The following is a 13,794-nucleotide window of genomic DNA, read 5'->3' as shown; positions in this document are numbered from 1 at the left end:
TACAGTTACTGGTTGCAATGTTGCTAAGGGTAATTAATGCACGATCGTACTCATGATTTTTTTTATTCTCTGTTGAAAGGTATCATCACTTCATTTTCTCTTATGTGTGTTCTTTTGTTAATTCAATGTTACCTAATGTCTGCCATATACTTAGGCTAGACTTGTATGCTCACTCTGTGCGTTACGTGATCGTCCTGTTGGGGCAGGAGGTCAAGGGGGAATTTTCCTGTTAAGAACAGCGGACAGGTTTTTCGCCCTCTTACAGTGTGCGCATGCATTTTTGATGTATTGCTGGGGTGGTTAAAGACGTCACATTCCATGTTGTGTCTTGCAGCTGATACTTACTTTGCAGTTACTTCGTCGTTACATTTATATCTATATAGTTTGGCTGAAGGCTGCAGTATATTAGTCATTTTGTCATTTAACACCCATTTACTGGTCTATGTTAACATTCATTTATGTGTTATGTTATTTGTTATGTAGCCAGCTTGTTTATGGGGGTGGACACCCCCATGGGGGGGATCTGTAGGAGCCAAAAAGCAGTGTTCTGTGTACGTGCATTTTGACAAGATGTTGATCAGCCCAGCATCCTGTGTACGTGCACTTTTAACATCTTGATTGTCCAGCTGCTGCGTACGTGCTCAACAACATGTTGTTCAGTCCAGCTTATGTAACTTCCAGTAAGTATTGGCTTACTTTGACCATATTGGGTAATAAAACAGCCATCCCATCATTTCCCGAAATCATGAGGGTGGGGGCCAGAAGAGTATAACCGATGCTGCGTGGTGTAGGAGAAAGGGCTTTTGCAGCAGGTTTCCAGCCGAGGCATTTAGTTCGAGGCTGAAGGCTGTCCCCATGAAGTGTTGGTGATGTATTGCTGAATTGTACAAATAAAGCCCCACGCTGAGATTGGATAAACTGTCTCTCTCTTGTTTTTGATAAGGAAAAAGAACCACAAAGTCACTACAGAGCCGTGACGTCGACTAGTTCATACAACCCCTAGTTAGGAGGAGTTAAAAATGTGTTTGTGATTAAATCTTTACATCAGAATGCTTCTATAGTCACTTTAAAATAGGCTTTTTGTAGAAGATGTGCCATTGGAGGGATTAATCCACAGATCTGGTGATTTAAACTGTATACATTCTTAACTTGACTCTTGATCTACCTCGGTTTAACAGATGTAGATCACGTAAAGGTGTCACCGAGCCAGGTTAATGGTCTGCAGACGAGAACTGAAAGTGGACGTGACGCCTGAGCTTTAATGCAGCGGTCTCCAAAGATGAACATTGCTGTGGATTTTAGGAGAGAAGGCAGGCTGGTGTAAGATCACCCCTTTGAATGTGATTGAATAAGATCTGCTTTGTGCTCTTAAAGCAAACGGCAGGCTAAGTTGTGATGGTGTAAGAGCTGTGAAAACTCTGAAATCCAAGTGAAACCTTCTCGCTGACAGTTTAGGTTTCTTTTTCCTCCTCAGATTCCAACATAATAAAAGATAAATGATCCCAAATTTGTTTCTGCGCTCCACATCCTCTTCAATTCTTCTTCCTTTCTGTCATTTGACGTTAGTTCTCCTCTGGTTTGGTTGGTTCCTTTGTGGTTAAAGTTAGCCTTTGTAGGTTACGCGGCTACACTGTTAATGTGCTGAAGGTTTTTCAGATGACCCAGCTGACCCTTTCCACCAAAGGAAAGCCTTGCAGAGAGATGAAGAAGGAAAAAAATCAATGTGTGCTCTGATTTAAAGGATAAAAATAGCCAGATATTTAATTGTTCAATATTTATTAATCAGATTTGTGGATAAATGTGTAGGGTTTGGTAAACTGAATGCTTTAAGAGCTCAATAGATATTATGACCACTAAGCTGTGATACTCTATCTAAATATAGAATATCAACCCTGCCTGGTCTTTATTGTGCTTTAATCAGAAGATTCTAGGATTCTTTATTTATGAGGGGACTGTACACACTCGTTTGATTCAGAAAACAGTCAGGTTTACAAAAGTAAGAATTTATTTTACCAACAATTAAAACATGGCAGGTTACCTAAGCATTTACTGTGATGGATGGAACTAGATGTCATGCATGAACCTGTGTGTGAATGCGATGTTATCAGAACCAACGTATCTCAGAGAGCTGAGTTCTGGATGTAAAAGACTTTAGTTTGCGTTAAGCTATGAGTTTGATTATTATCAAAAACCACATCAGACGTTATCTGTGTGTCTACATTACCCGTTTTCAGAGACCCCCTTGGTGGATCCGAAGGTCAGAGAGGTCAGATGACCTCTGGCATAGAGCCCTGCACCGAAGCCCGGCCCTCGGGCTGACCCGACCCGAGGGCCGGGCTTCGGGCCAATGACTGTGTAATTACCTCGGACACGGGCCGGGCCGGGCGCCTTTATTTTTAATTGAATTCATTAAAAAAAAACTGAAACAAGCGCAGCAGCACCTGCCTGCTTCTCACACACCGGCACCGTTAGCTCAGTTAAGGTCTGTGCAGTTTATAAACGCACCGATAAACGAATTCTTTGCTGATTGAAACATGTGCCCCTATTCGCCATTTTATGTCCACTTTGATGTGTCAGAAACCGTTCGTTTATTCTCATGAATACGGCAGCATTCTATTTTTCTGTGAATAAATTTGCTCTGCAGTAAAAAAATAAAAATACAGCATTCATTGCTGTTTTTTTTTTCTAACTGGAGAGCGCATTTTCAGAGCGGCAGATTAAATTTACAAACGCTATATTAATTGGGGGCATTTATTTAATCTGCCACTCTGAAAATGCGCTCTGCAGTTAGAAAATTAGAATGCTGCTTTTTTCTGCATTTTCAGAGCAGATTAAATTTAAAAACACATCCAATTAATATAGTGTTTGCAAATTTAATCTGCCCCTCGAAAAATACGCTCTGTTAGAAAAAAGAGCTGCATTAAATGCTGTTTTTCTTTCTTTCTTTCTTTCTTTCTTTCTTTCTTTCTTTCTTTCTTTCTTTCTTTTTTACTGCAGAACTCTTCTCACAGATAATTTGAATCAGAATCAGAAAAACTTTATTTATCCCCGAGGGGCAATAAAAAAAAATAACAGCAGAGCAGCATGATGTTGGACATACGAGCATTGAATAAATAGGCAATAAGGAAGTAATAAAGCAGCAAGAAGATGGATAAAACAGTAAAGTATGCAAAAAAACACTGAGTAAGTGAATAAAGTGACTAAAGTGTCGTCTGTATAAAAGTTAAATATATGGAGAGCCCAAGGAGAAGGTTTATCGGGGGATGGTCTTATCTTATCTGCTGGAGTTAAAGAGCAGAATGGCTTTGGGGACAAACGTGGCTCTCCTCCTCTCAGTCTTGCAGGAAATGCAGCGTAGGCGTCGCCCAGAGGGGAGCCATTGAAATGCGGGGTGAAGAATGTGAGAGGGGTTGTGGAGGATTTTGGCCGCCTGTCTCAGGGCTTGTTGATAGAAAACCTTAGCAAGAGTTCTGACAGGCAGGCCAACGATTTTGGAGCACACTGATGCAGTGTGCTGCAGTCTGTTCCTGTTCTGGAGGCTAAGGGAGTAGAACCAGCAACTGATGGAGAAGTTCATGATGCTTTCCAGGAAGGCACAGTAAAAAGTCATCATGACTGAGGAGCTGACTCCAAAGGAGTTGAGATATGGCACTTTCTCAGAATCTCTTCTGTGTTAAGCCGGGCGTACACTGTGCGACTTTTTCACTCGCAGCGTTCAGCTTCAGCTCAAACTGTACGACTTCCTCGCAGAGCAGATCTCACGAGTCATGTGCTCACACTGTACGACCCAGTTCTCGCATGCGACCTGACTGCTCACACTGTACGTCTGGTAGCAACACGTCGGCCCTAAAAATGTGCTAAAAATAGCAGTTTTTACTCAACACGTCAGACTTTTTTGTCTTGCCTGTTGTCCTTCGGGAGTGCTGCAGGAGGACACACAGGGTTTTATGGGGGTTGGATGAGGAAAACGAAATAAAGAAAGTGAATCTGTGTTTTGTGATCAGTTTAATTTGACATGAACACGACAAACACGCTTTCTTGACAATCTTTGTGAGTAAAAAAACGTGTAGAAACAAAAACGAACAGCGTGTGTTATTAGGGAAATAGCGAGCGACCGGCCGGCGTTGATGCAGGATTGCGCGCGCATGCGCCGTGAGCGGTTCTGATACTTTTTGGATCGTAGCTGCTCGCAGCTGCTCGCAGCGCCGCTTCAACAGTGCGATACCCTCACGAGGGACGAGCGAAATATTAAACACGCCAGAAGTCCCTGCGACCTCACGACTGCTGATCGGCAGCTGGTCACGTGGTGTTAATCGCCTCTCGTAACCCCCTGTACATTACACGACCGCTCGGCGCAAAACTCGCCCCGATGTCGTGGCTTCTCGCACGACTGGAAAATCGGCTCAAAAAAGTGAAAAAGTCGCACAGTGTACGCCCGGCTTTAGCAGAGACTTTCAGGAGGTTGTCAAAGGTACTTGTACTCCTCCACTACCTCCACTGGGTCCCCATGCTGAGCATTCTATCACGCTAAAACATTATGAAAGGTTAAAAAAAAGCCGGGCTCGGGTCGGGCCAGAGAATCCTGAAAACCTTTTCGGACCGGGTCGGGCTGGGGCTCCACCCCCTCAGGCTGGGCCGGACACGGGCTCAGATTTTAGGCTCTACTCTGGCACCGGAGGGCTGGAGAATACCGTGGCACCGACCCTTCAGTCCAGAGATGTCTCGGGTCACGACAGACGGATGGAACTGCGCGTCTGGGACTCTTAAGGAGTCTAAACAATATCAGCTTGTTCTGCAGGAACTGTTTGCTGTATAAGCTTTGCAGGTGCAGAAAGGTTTTGACGACGTGTCAAAAACTTTGGTGGTTCAACAACTTTGGTGGTTAAAGAGGGTTTTGCTTCAGATGGCCGGTCTGAAGCTTTCTCTAGAACTGAATGAATCACCAGAGTGATCTGGCTTTAATGTTCTCATGTTGTGATTTGTGTAGCCAACCAGAGGTTGACAAGTTTTAGGGTTGTTACCAAGAATCTCAGAAACACGCCTTCTTTGATCAGCATGCTCTGATCTGGGGTAAAGGCTATTTATGTGCCATGGGCTTAACTTTACCTTACTTTGTTCTTGTGTGAGTGCAAATGCTATGACCTGGTCAAGTAAACATGCAATCAATCATTGAGCACAGATTAATGAAACATTTCATTATTTTATAATTATTATGAGTAGCAATAAATAAATATTTATTTAATGATTATCTGGCTTATAAGTTTTAGAAGGTCATGTTTAATTTTAAATCTTCTTTCTTCTGTGAAGCAGTCTTAGATAAGCGGGTGCTCTGTGAGGGACCTTGAGGAGAGAATGTTATTGTTATGATTCCAGGATGTCAACAAGCAGTGCAGGATCTTGTGGCTTGTTGGCAGATAGAATATAAAATCCACCTCATAGGATGGAATTAGGTCTGGAGATGACCGATGACCTATAGGTCAGTCTGTAGGTGAAACTGACCGTTTGTAGACATTGCAAACGTTTCTTCAGAGAAGCAGAACTACCTGACGAAGAGCCTTTTCTCGAGCTTCTGACAGAAGTGACCTGGTGTTGAGGTGGTCTTCTCTGCTCTTATTGGGTGTCGATGAGTACCAGCAAGCCTGACTGGGTTCCCCGGGCATCTTAAATCTATTTTGGGAGCTCGCGTCTCAGCAGGTAGACGGAGAGGTGTTTGTTTTTCAGCCTCACGCGACTGTTACACATTCATGAAACACCTTTTCAGTAAAAGCACTGACAAAGCCCTCCTGCTGTCCTCTGGTACATATCAGCTGCTAATTAGTGGCTGTTTATATCTTTCACTGCATCGTCGTTTGGAAGATGGCCGACCTGTTCTGGTACCGATTTGCTGTCTTTACCAGTCGATGTGCAGCGCTGCTGCTGTCTCTCTCCGTCCATCTGCAGGAGGAGGAAGACGATTTACAAACTGTTGTTGTGATTTCTGACCACCTGGATGTAAGGTGTGATATTTAAGATGTCTTCACGTGTTTTCTGAGTCTTTCATCAAAAAATTCAAGTAATTAAGTCATGATGGCCTTACATTAGAGTTTTTTTATTTATTATTTGTGAAATTTCTAACATTTATTGGGGGAAATGAGTCTTTTCAGCTCCATTTAGTCAAACTTTCACCTGTTGAAATGGTTTCTGATGTCTCTGAAGCAACATTTACTGATATCTTAAAAGCCTTTTGTCAGTATACATCACGGCTTTTTTACCTGATTAAAAGACACATTTTTTGTGTGATGAGGTTGCGTTTGATTCTCGTCAGCCAACAGGTCAAGCTCTGGTTTTTACAACAGAAAAGGCTTTTATTCTTTGACTCTCGGCAGAAACACAAACAGCCTTTAAAATAAAATTTTAATTTTACTAACAAAATGAATCAAACATCCTTCAGCTGACTTACTGTTTATTTTCAATATCTTTTTTCTTTGCCTTTTAAACCTATTAAAATATCCTAAGAGATGTTTTTATTTTAGTATTTTCGGGAAGGGTAAGAAGCTCGGTCATCCGGGAGGGGCTTGGAGTAGACCCGCTGCTCCTCCACATCGAGAGCAGCCAGTTGAGGTGGCTCGGGCATTTGGTCAGGATGCCTCCTGGAGTCTCCCTGGTGAGGTTTCCCGGGCACGTCCAACCAGGAGGAGACCTAAAGGTAGACCCAGGACACGGTGGAGGGACTATGTCTCCACCTGGCCAGGGAACGCCTTGGGATTTCCCCGGAGGAGCTGGCCCAAGTGGCTGGGGAGAGGGAAGTCTGGGCCTCTCAACTTAGGCTACTGCCCCCGTGACCCGACTCCGGATAAGCGGATGAAAATGGATGGATGGATGGTTGGATGGGTGGATGGTTGGATGGATATTTGTGATGACTTGTTTGCCTTTTTAAACTGAACCACGAATGTTGTCACCGCCTACTGTAACTTCAACTAGTTAGTTACCTTAAGGAAAAGTTAAAGTGGGTTAAAAAGCTGAATTAAACTACCAGTAGCTTCTGTGTAACATTATTATAACAAAATTCACCAATTCTGTTTGTTACTTCTATGGACAGGATTTCTAGACACAGCCTTTTGGTGGCCTGAGGATCGGGTCTCTGCTTTTTGCAGATGATGTGGTCCTGAAGGCTTCATCAGAACGTGATCTCCGGCTCTCACTGGAGCCGTTCACAGCTGAGTTGGGATGACAATCAGCTCCTCTAAATCCGAGACCATGGTCTTGATTCGGAAAAGGGTAGAATGCCTTCTCCGGGTCAGGGATGAGGTCCTGCCCCAAGTGGAGGAGTTTAAGTATCTCGGGGTCTTGTTCACGAGTGAGGGAAAGCTAGAGCACGAAATCGATAGGCGGGTCTGTGCTGCGTCTGCAGTGATGCGGGCGTTGTACCGGTCTGTCGTGGTGAAGAGAGAGCTGAGCCAGAAGGTGAAGCTCTCGATTTACCAGTGGATCTACGTTCCTACCCTCACCTATGGTCATGAGCTTTGAGTAGTAAGCTCGGTCATCCGGGAGGGGCTCGGAGTAGATCTGCTTCTCCTCCACATTTAGACAAGCCAGTTGGCCAGGTGGCTCTGGCATCTGGTTAGGATGTCTCCTGGACGCCACCTGTTGAGGTTTTCCAGGCACGTCCAACCAGGAGGAGACATAAAGGTGGACCCAGGACGCGGTGGAGGGACTATGTCTCTCACCTGGCCAGGGAACGCCTTGGGATTCCCCCGAAGGAGCCGGCCCAAGTGGCTGGGGAGGGGGAAGTCTGGGCCTCCATGCTTAGGCTGCTGCCCCACGACCTGACTCCGGATACGTGGATCAAAATGGATGGATGGTAATAAATGTTTAGAAATATAAAAAATAATAGAAGAACAACAGATTTTAGCTCCTAATTTTGATGTAACTGTCGTTCATGTTTCTTATTAATTACTGGCTACTGGTTACCTACCATAATAAATGTGGCTCCAGGCACCAGTGTGCCTTATTTAAAACAGTGACTAATTATGTGCGGCTAATGCCGGACATCTCTGTTAAAAATCCACAGTGACCCACTATTTTCTTCTTCTCTTTCCACTCTCCTCTCACTCATTTGACACATTTCCTCACATCTTCAGCCACGTAGACGTTTTTCGGGATTTCTGACTCTCGGATCCATGTTTGTGTGCTTGTGAAGGATGACCCTCTGATATTTTCTTCTGTTTTCAGTGAACAGCCGTCTGAAGAAGGAGGCCTGGAAGAACCTCCAGATATTGTGAGTTTACAGCCAAATAAGTCAAATTCTCTAATCTGTCACAAGACTCCGTGCTTGTTGTAATGCTGCAGGATAATACCGTCCGTTTACCACGCCACCCCAAATCGCAGTTTTCCTCCAATTGTTCAATTTGTAAGAATGGTCTAATTATATTTACAGACAACAATGACATCTTACCCGCTGTTTTTCTCAGACGCACAAAATCAATCAAATCAGCGAATCCAACAGGGAGTCGGGACGCTTGATGGCCTCTGGCCTCATTTGAGATGCAGACATTGTCCTGTTGCTTCCTTTAATGAGATCTGGAGGCGTGCAATCTAATATTCACCAGTGAGGCTCCAATGTGGCCCCTGAGTCCGTAGCCAGGAAAACTGTGTTAATTCAATGGAGTGAAGTCAGCTGTGATCAGAGGGGCTGGAGTGGCCATTCAGGCGCCGGCTTCTCTCAACCTGATTCGCTCCTCGTTTTTGTTTGTGCTTCACCTGGTAGGCTGGACTTTTGCATAAATATTTCATTAAATTTTATTCACCGAAAGCTGCAGGTGTGGGATCAAAAGTACACAAAGCCTGTCTGTGAATAATAAACAGAAACGCTGCAGAGAGATTGTCCTCCAACATTTGTAGCCTAATATTTACGGACCTCTGCTGTAAATGTTTTACCTACTTGAGTCGGAGCGGGCTTCCTAATCTTGTAGAAGACAGATTAAGGAAATCTGAAGGACGTGGATGTTTTTACTCAATATGACTCACGGGACAACTTATTAAATGTAATCATTTGTTTGGTTTTTAAGAGACTTTATTAAAATCGTTCTGTATAAAAATCAGGTCTTTTCCCTGCGTCCTGAACTGCTTCGGTTCAGAGAAACTGTTTAGTTTTTTAGGACAGATGAAAATAAACGTAATGCCTTTCTAAACCTTCAATATTCAAATTTCTACTATGTTTTAAGTGTTTTTTCAGCTGAACGTCTCCTTGCACCGATCACACATGAACCTTTATGGTTTTTACAAACATGGCAGTAAAACGTAAAATCGAATAACAGCCTTTACCTCACCCGTGGTTAAACCAACAACTTATAAAATACCACTGTGAATATTATGAACCCCACCACCACCCGTCATTGTTGCCGGACGCTGGACAAACCGAATTAAAAACAAGTATTACTTCAAGAACTGTTCTTCTGAAAGAAATTCTTTCTAATGCACAAAATTCCAATAACTAAACTTTATTAAGCCCTGAGAAGGGCATCAGGTCAAGACAAATGATTTCTCCCACTGTGTCTGTTATTTGCTTTGCAGCGGGGTGGTTGGGTGGATAGCTGTTTTGAATTAAATGCATCTATTATAGGTGATTGAAACTGACTTGCAGGGGCAGAGCATGGCTGTGATGATAATTTGGTGCTTGAGGGGGTGGGCGGTGGGGGGGGGGGGGGGGGGGGTGGCAGACAGTACCAGTGATTATGCATAGAAGATGTTGACAGATGTTTTATATATCTGCCTCTGCTGATTTGACTTTTGCACACATTACATATCACTTTGGTTTTATCTGCAGCACTGACTGTAAAATGCTTCCACACAGAACTTGAGCACGATTTTTGGCTGGTGGAGAACCAAGAGATGGCTCAGCAGCAGCCACACTTGTTTCTATTTGCCCAAATCCATGTGGGGATTATCAGCTAAGTTAATGAGTGACAGGAAGCTATGCTAAGGCTAACTAGCCTATAACTTGCATCTTGCTGTCTGCACGACAGAGTATCTTAATTATACCAAATAACTCCCTCAAGTCCAGTCAATTAGACACAACTACAAGCCTTGTTTTAACCTTTTTAACTGAATGTTAACGTTACTCTGCCAACAATATATTGTCTAAATTACCGAGCTAACAGAGCTACGTAAACAGAGCAAACATGAGAGCACTCGACTGCAGACGTCAATAATGCAGAGTAATGGAATAATTCCCTGATCAAACTCTGCTTGCCGAAAGTTATGAACTGCCTCTGGAACCCAGTTAAGGTACAAACATCTTATCAACAATAATAGTGATGCAGTTAAGTCTTTTCTCGCTCAGTCAAGCTGTGTGTGGGGCAGTCTGTGTCGGCAAGTGCAACCTCATGTAGCACTCCTGAGCGTCCCTCACTCATCCCGGCATGCACTGCGTTCTCATGAAGAAATGCAGCTTTTTGATATAAAGCTTTTCTTGCTCCTGAATGCAATTTTTTTTTCAAGTATTTGTTCTAAATAAGTATTTGTAAAAAAACACATTATTTGTGTCTTTCCGAATACCGTATTCGGGTCTGGCTCCACCACTAATATATATATATATATATATATATATATGTTTGTGTGTGTGTGCTTTCTTAGGGTTAAATGAAGCAAAAATGTAAATGTTTGTTTTCAGAATTTTGAGACTTTGTTGTTTCATGATACTACATAGGAAAAATATAGTAAATAATATGAACCCACCTCTCATTTGGGCTATAAACTCTGATTTTCTGTTACTGTTATTAAATAACTGGACTAAAAAAAGTTCATGATGTCAAAATATCTACTCTTAAATCCAAATTCTTTCTATGTTTTATCAGTTTCTGAAAGAAGTTGAATTTTATAGTTAATTAGAGGTTTGAAACTTTCTCCAGTGAGTAGAAATTTTAATATTATACCAAAGAAAAAGGGCTGGTAACACTTTAAATAAGGTACGCAAAATTTTGCTTCGTTACAGGGAACAACTTAGGGGTAATCAGTAATGAAGCAGGTAAGAATAGGTAGTTAACCAGTAGTTACTGGTGAAAAACGCTCATCGGTCTTTTTTCCGGGAAAAAGGCAATAAGGAACCTTGTAACCTTGTAACATGAAAGCAATAAGGAACGCATCCCAGATGAATGTAGTGCCTGTGGACTCTCTTTTGTAAACTTCATGAAGGATACAGATAATTTGCAACGTCACAGTGATTTAACATCACTGCTTCATCTTGATTTCACTCGTCTGTCACTTCGTCATCCATCGTCAGCATCCGTCCATCTCGAGATGATGGAAAGTGAAGCCTCCTCCCAAGTGCCTACTGAGGAACGAATCTGTTCCTACTCAGTACCTAACCATTAATTACACGTTGTTACATGGCCATTTACCATAAAGGCATTGAGCTTATTCACACATCCTTTTCTTTCATCCAGAGATGGGTGACCAAAATCCTGCAGGTTGCAGTGTTACTTGGCTCAAATCAGTCACTAACAAAATGTTCAATGTTTAGGGTACTTTATTAAATAATCAGAAAGTTATGCAAAAAAACGTTTCAAAAATTAACTTTTACATTTATAAACTTTGAAATCAGCATGCAAAAACACTCTAAAACTACCTATTCTTCCCTGCTTCATTACTCATTACCCCCTAAGTCGTTCCCTAGTAACGAAGCACCATTTTGCGTACCTTATTATAAAGTGTTACCAAAGGGCCTCCATAAACAGCTCCTTAATGGAGAAACTGATTTTAAGGCTGTAAGTGTTTTATTATCTTTGGTAGGTGTTCTAGATAACGCCTCGATCCTTTCGTCTGTGTTTCCGGGTCTCTCCCAGCTGTCAGCAGTGATTGATGGACTCAGGAGCTTCCCACCTCCATTTGACCGAGTTTGCTGCTGTTCAAGCCTCGTAACTCATCCCACTTCCAGAGGTTTCAGCCGTCCGCCATTAGCAAACTTATTAATCATCCTTTGTGACCTACGGTAAATGCTGCAGTTGCTCGTTGTTCTGATCAGAGGGTTGATGAAGATTGCTGGACTGGGTTGGGTATACTCACTTCCTGGTCTTCAGCTATTGACAAAATCTTAAAAAGTCCCAGAATTTCCTGGTAAGTAAGAAAAGAGAAGCTTAAAGCAAAATATCCCGAAACATGAATCCCATCAGTGAATTACTTGTCTGGCGTTATTATTACGATCAGCTCGTTTGCGTTTCTGTGAATTTTGCTCCGGCAGCTCCGTAACCAGCTGATATTTTCAGGAACTGTTGTGAAATTCACATTACTGATAAAAGTGGCAGCTGCAGCACTGAGCCGCCTTATTAAAATGCTAAAACAGGGTTCAGAAAAACAGCTGAAATGCACCATTAGGTTGTGTTATTAATCAGTATAAACAAGTGTATCTTCCTGCTGTGTTGTTTCCAACTCTGGATGGAAATTTATTTCAAAAAGTGGCGTTTTGAGCAGAATCACCCAAAAATGTTAAAATCAAACCTCCGGCTAGATAAAACGGGTACGAACGTTTCTTCTGTCACTGATTTTATAATCGGCTGATCAGGAATGAGCGGTTGTAGGAGAAATTGTGATTTCAGTTTGATTCATGATTTTCTTCTAATCGAGGTTCAATACGATATGGTGGAGCGGTCTGCTACAGAGGGCGCTCTGGGTGTGGTTCTAGGCCTACCGTCACTCTGGAACCAGTTGCCACCCTCAGTTAGGCTGTCCCCATCTCTGCCAGTCTTTAAGAGTCACCTAAAAACCCACCTCCTCCGCTTGGCGTTTCCAGAACATGTTTGATTTTGGCCCTCTTTTACGTTGCATTTATTTCACAGTTTCCATTGGTTCACTCAATCCATTGTTTTACACATTTGTCCTGTACCAGAATGTTTCACCTATTTTGTAATTTGTATTTTGTAATTTGAATTGCTTTTATTTTTGATTTATTCAATATATTTACCTTCAACTGAACCATGTTCAGTGCTTTGGGCTTCCTGACAGGGTTGCGGAAGGCGCTTTATAAATAAAGCTTTGATTGATTGATTGATACCTTGAGGTTAAAGGTGGCCTAATCAAACCCCCAGGTGTGGGTTTTTTTTTTGGAGACAAACGGTTTTGATTGTGCTCAACAGTGTAGGCATCAATTTTCTTTGAGTTTTGTTTAGTTTGCCTGTTTTTCTTACTTTCATAAGTGGAACAACACATCCAAGCATATTTTTTGGACTGCTGTTTTATTCAAGGACATTCCAGCCCAGTAATCATTCTACACTTTTGTCATCCGACAAAAAAATGGCCACAACACAGTATTAACGTCACAGTTGAATAGATCTAGTCATAAAACATTAAAAGCACGACATGTTTTTAAGTTTCTCTCATTTTTATCATTTTTAATGTGCTTGTTAAGCAGCTTGTGATTTTTATCTTAAGAGGTGCGATATTAAAACGCATTGCTCTTGTTCTTGTAACGTCCAGAAATGGTCAGTTTTCACCTACATATTGACCTACATGCCACCAGGGGCGGCGTTAGGCCCGGCTACTTGGGCTCAAGCCCAGAATGTTTTATGAAAAGCCCCGAATCTAAAACGCGGAAGTAACATGCAGTACCAAAGTTCAACAGAGAGGGAGCAGCTGGCAGTAGTTTGTATACAGCATGCCTGAGCCTCCACCACTGAAGAAGAAGCCCTTCAGCAGCCGGCTTCTTCTGCACTCTCTGCCTGAAATGCATGAGTGAAGATGGACATAATGACGTTTTTTAGACCAAAAGTACAACGACAGAACCCCAGCTTTGATGAGACTGGTGTTGACTCAGGTTTGTGA

The 13,794-nt window shown here is 42.5% G+C and overlaps 1 protein-coding gene across 4 annotated transcripts in view; it reads left to right on the top strand.

Moving 5' to 3' along the window:
* syt1a (synaptotagmin Ia) overlaps window positions 1–13,794 on the top strand; it is a 296,089-nt gene that overhangs the window by 78,039 nt on the left and 204,256 nt on the right. For 2 of the 4 annotated variants that reach the window (XM_015961176.3, XM_070547861.1), the window contains exon 2: window positions 8,212–8,257. The exons of the other annotated variants lie outside the window; for them this stretch is intronic. The gene's annotated coding sequence lies outside the window, so the exon portion shown is untranslated. The remainder of the gene's footprint in view (window positions 1–8,211; window positions 8,258–13,794) is intronic. 4 annotated transcript variants of the gene reach the window in all.

This window comes from Nothobranchius furzeri, chromosome 1, assembly GCF_043380555.1.
Source record: "Nothobranchius furzeri strain GRZ-AD chromosome 1, NfurGRZ-RIMD1, whole genome shotgun sequence".
NCBI classification, from domain to species: Eukaryota; Metazoa; Chordata; class Actinopteri; order Cyprinodontiformes; family Nothobranchiidae; genus Nothobranchius; species Nothobranchius furzeri.
The sequence above is the reverse complement of the archived record's forward strand: the minus strand, read 5'-3'. Positions and strand labels throughout refer to the sequence as shown.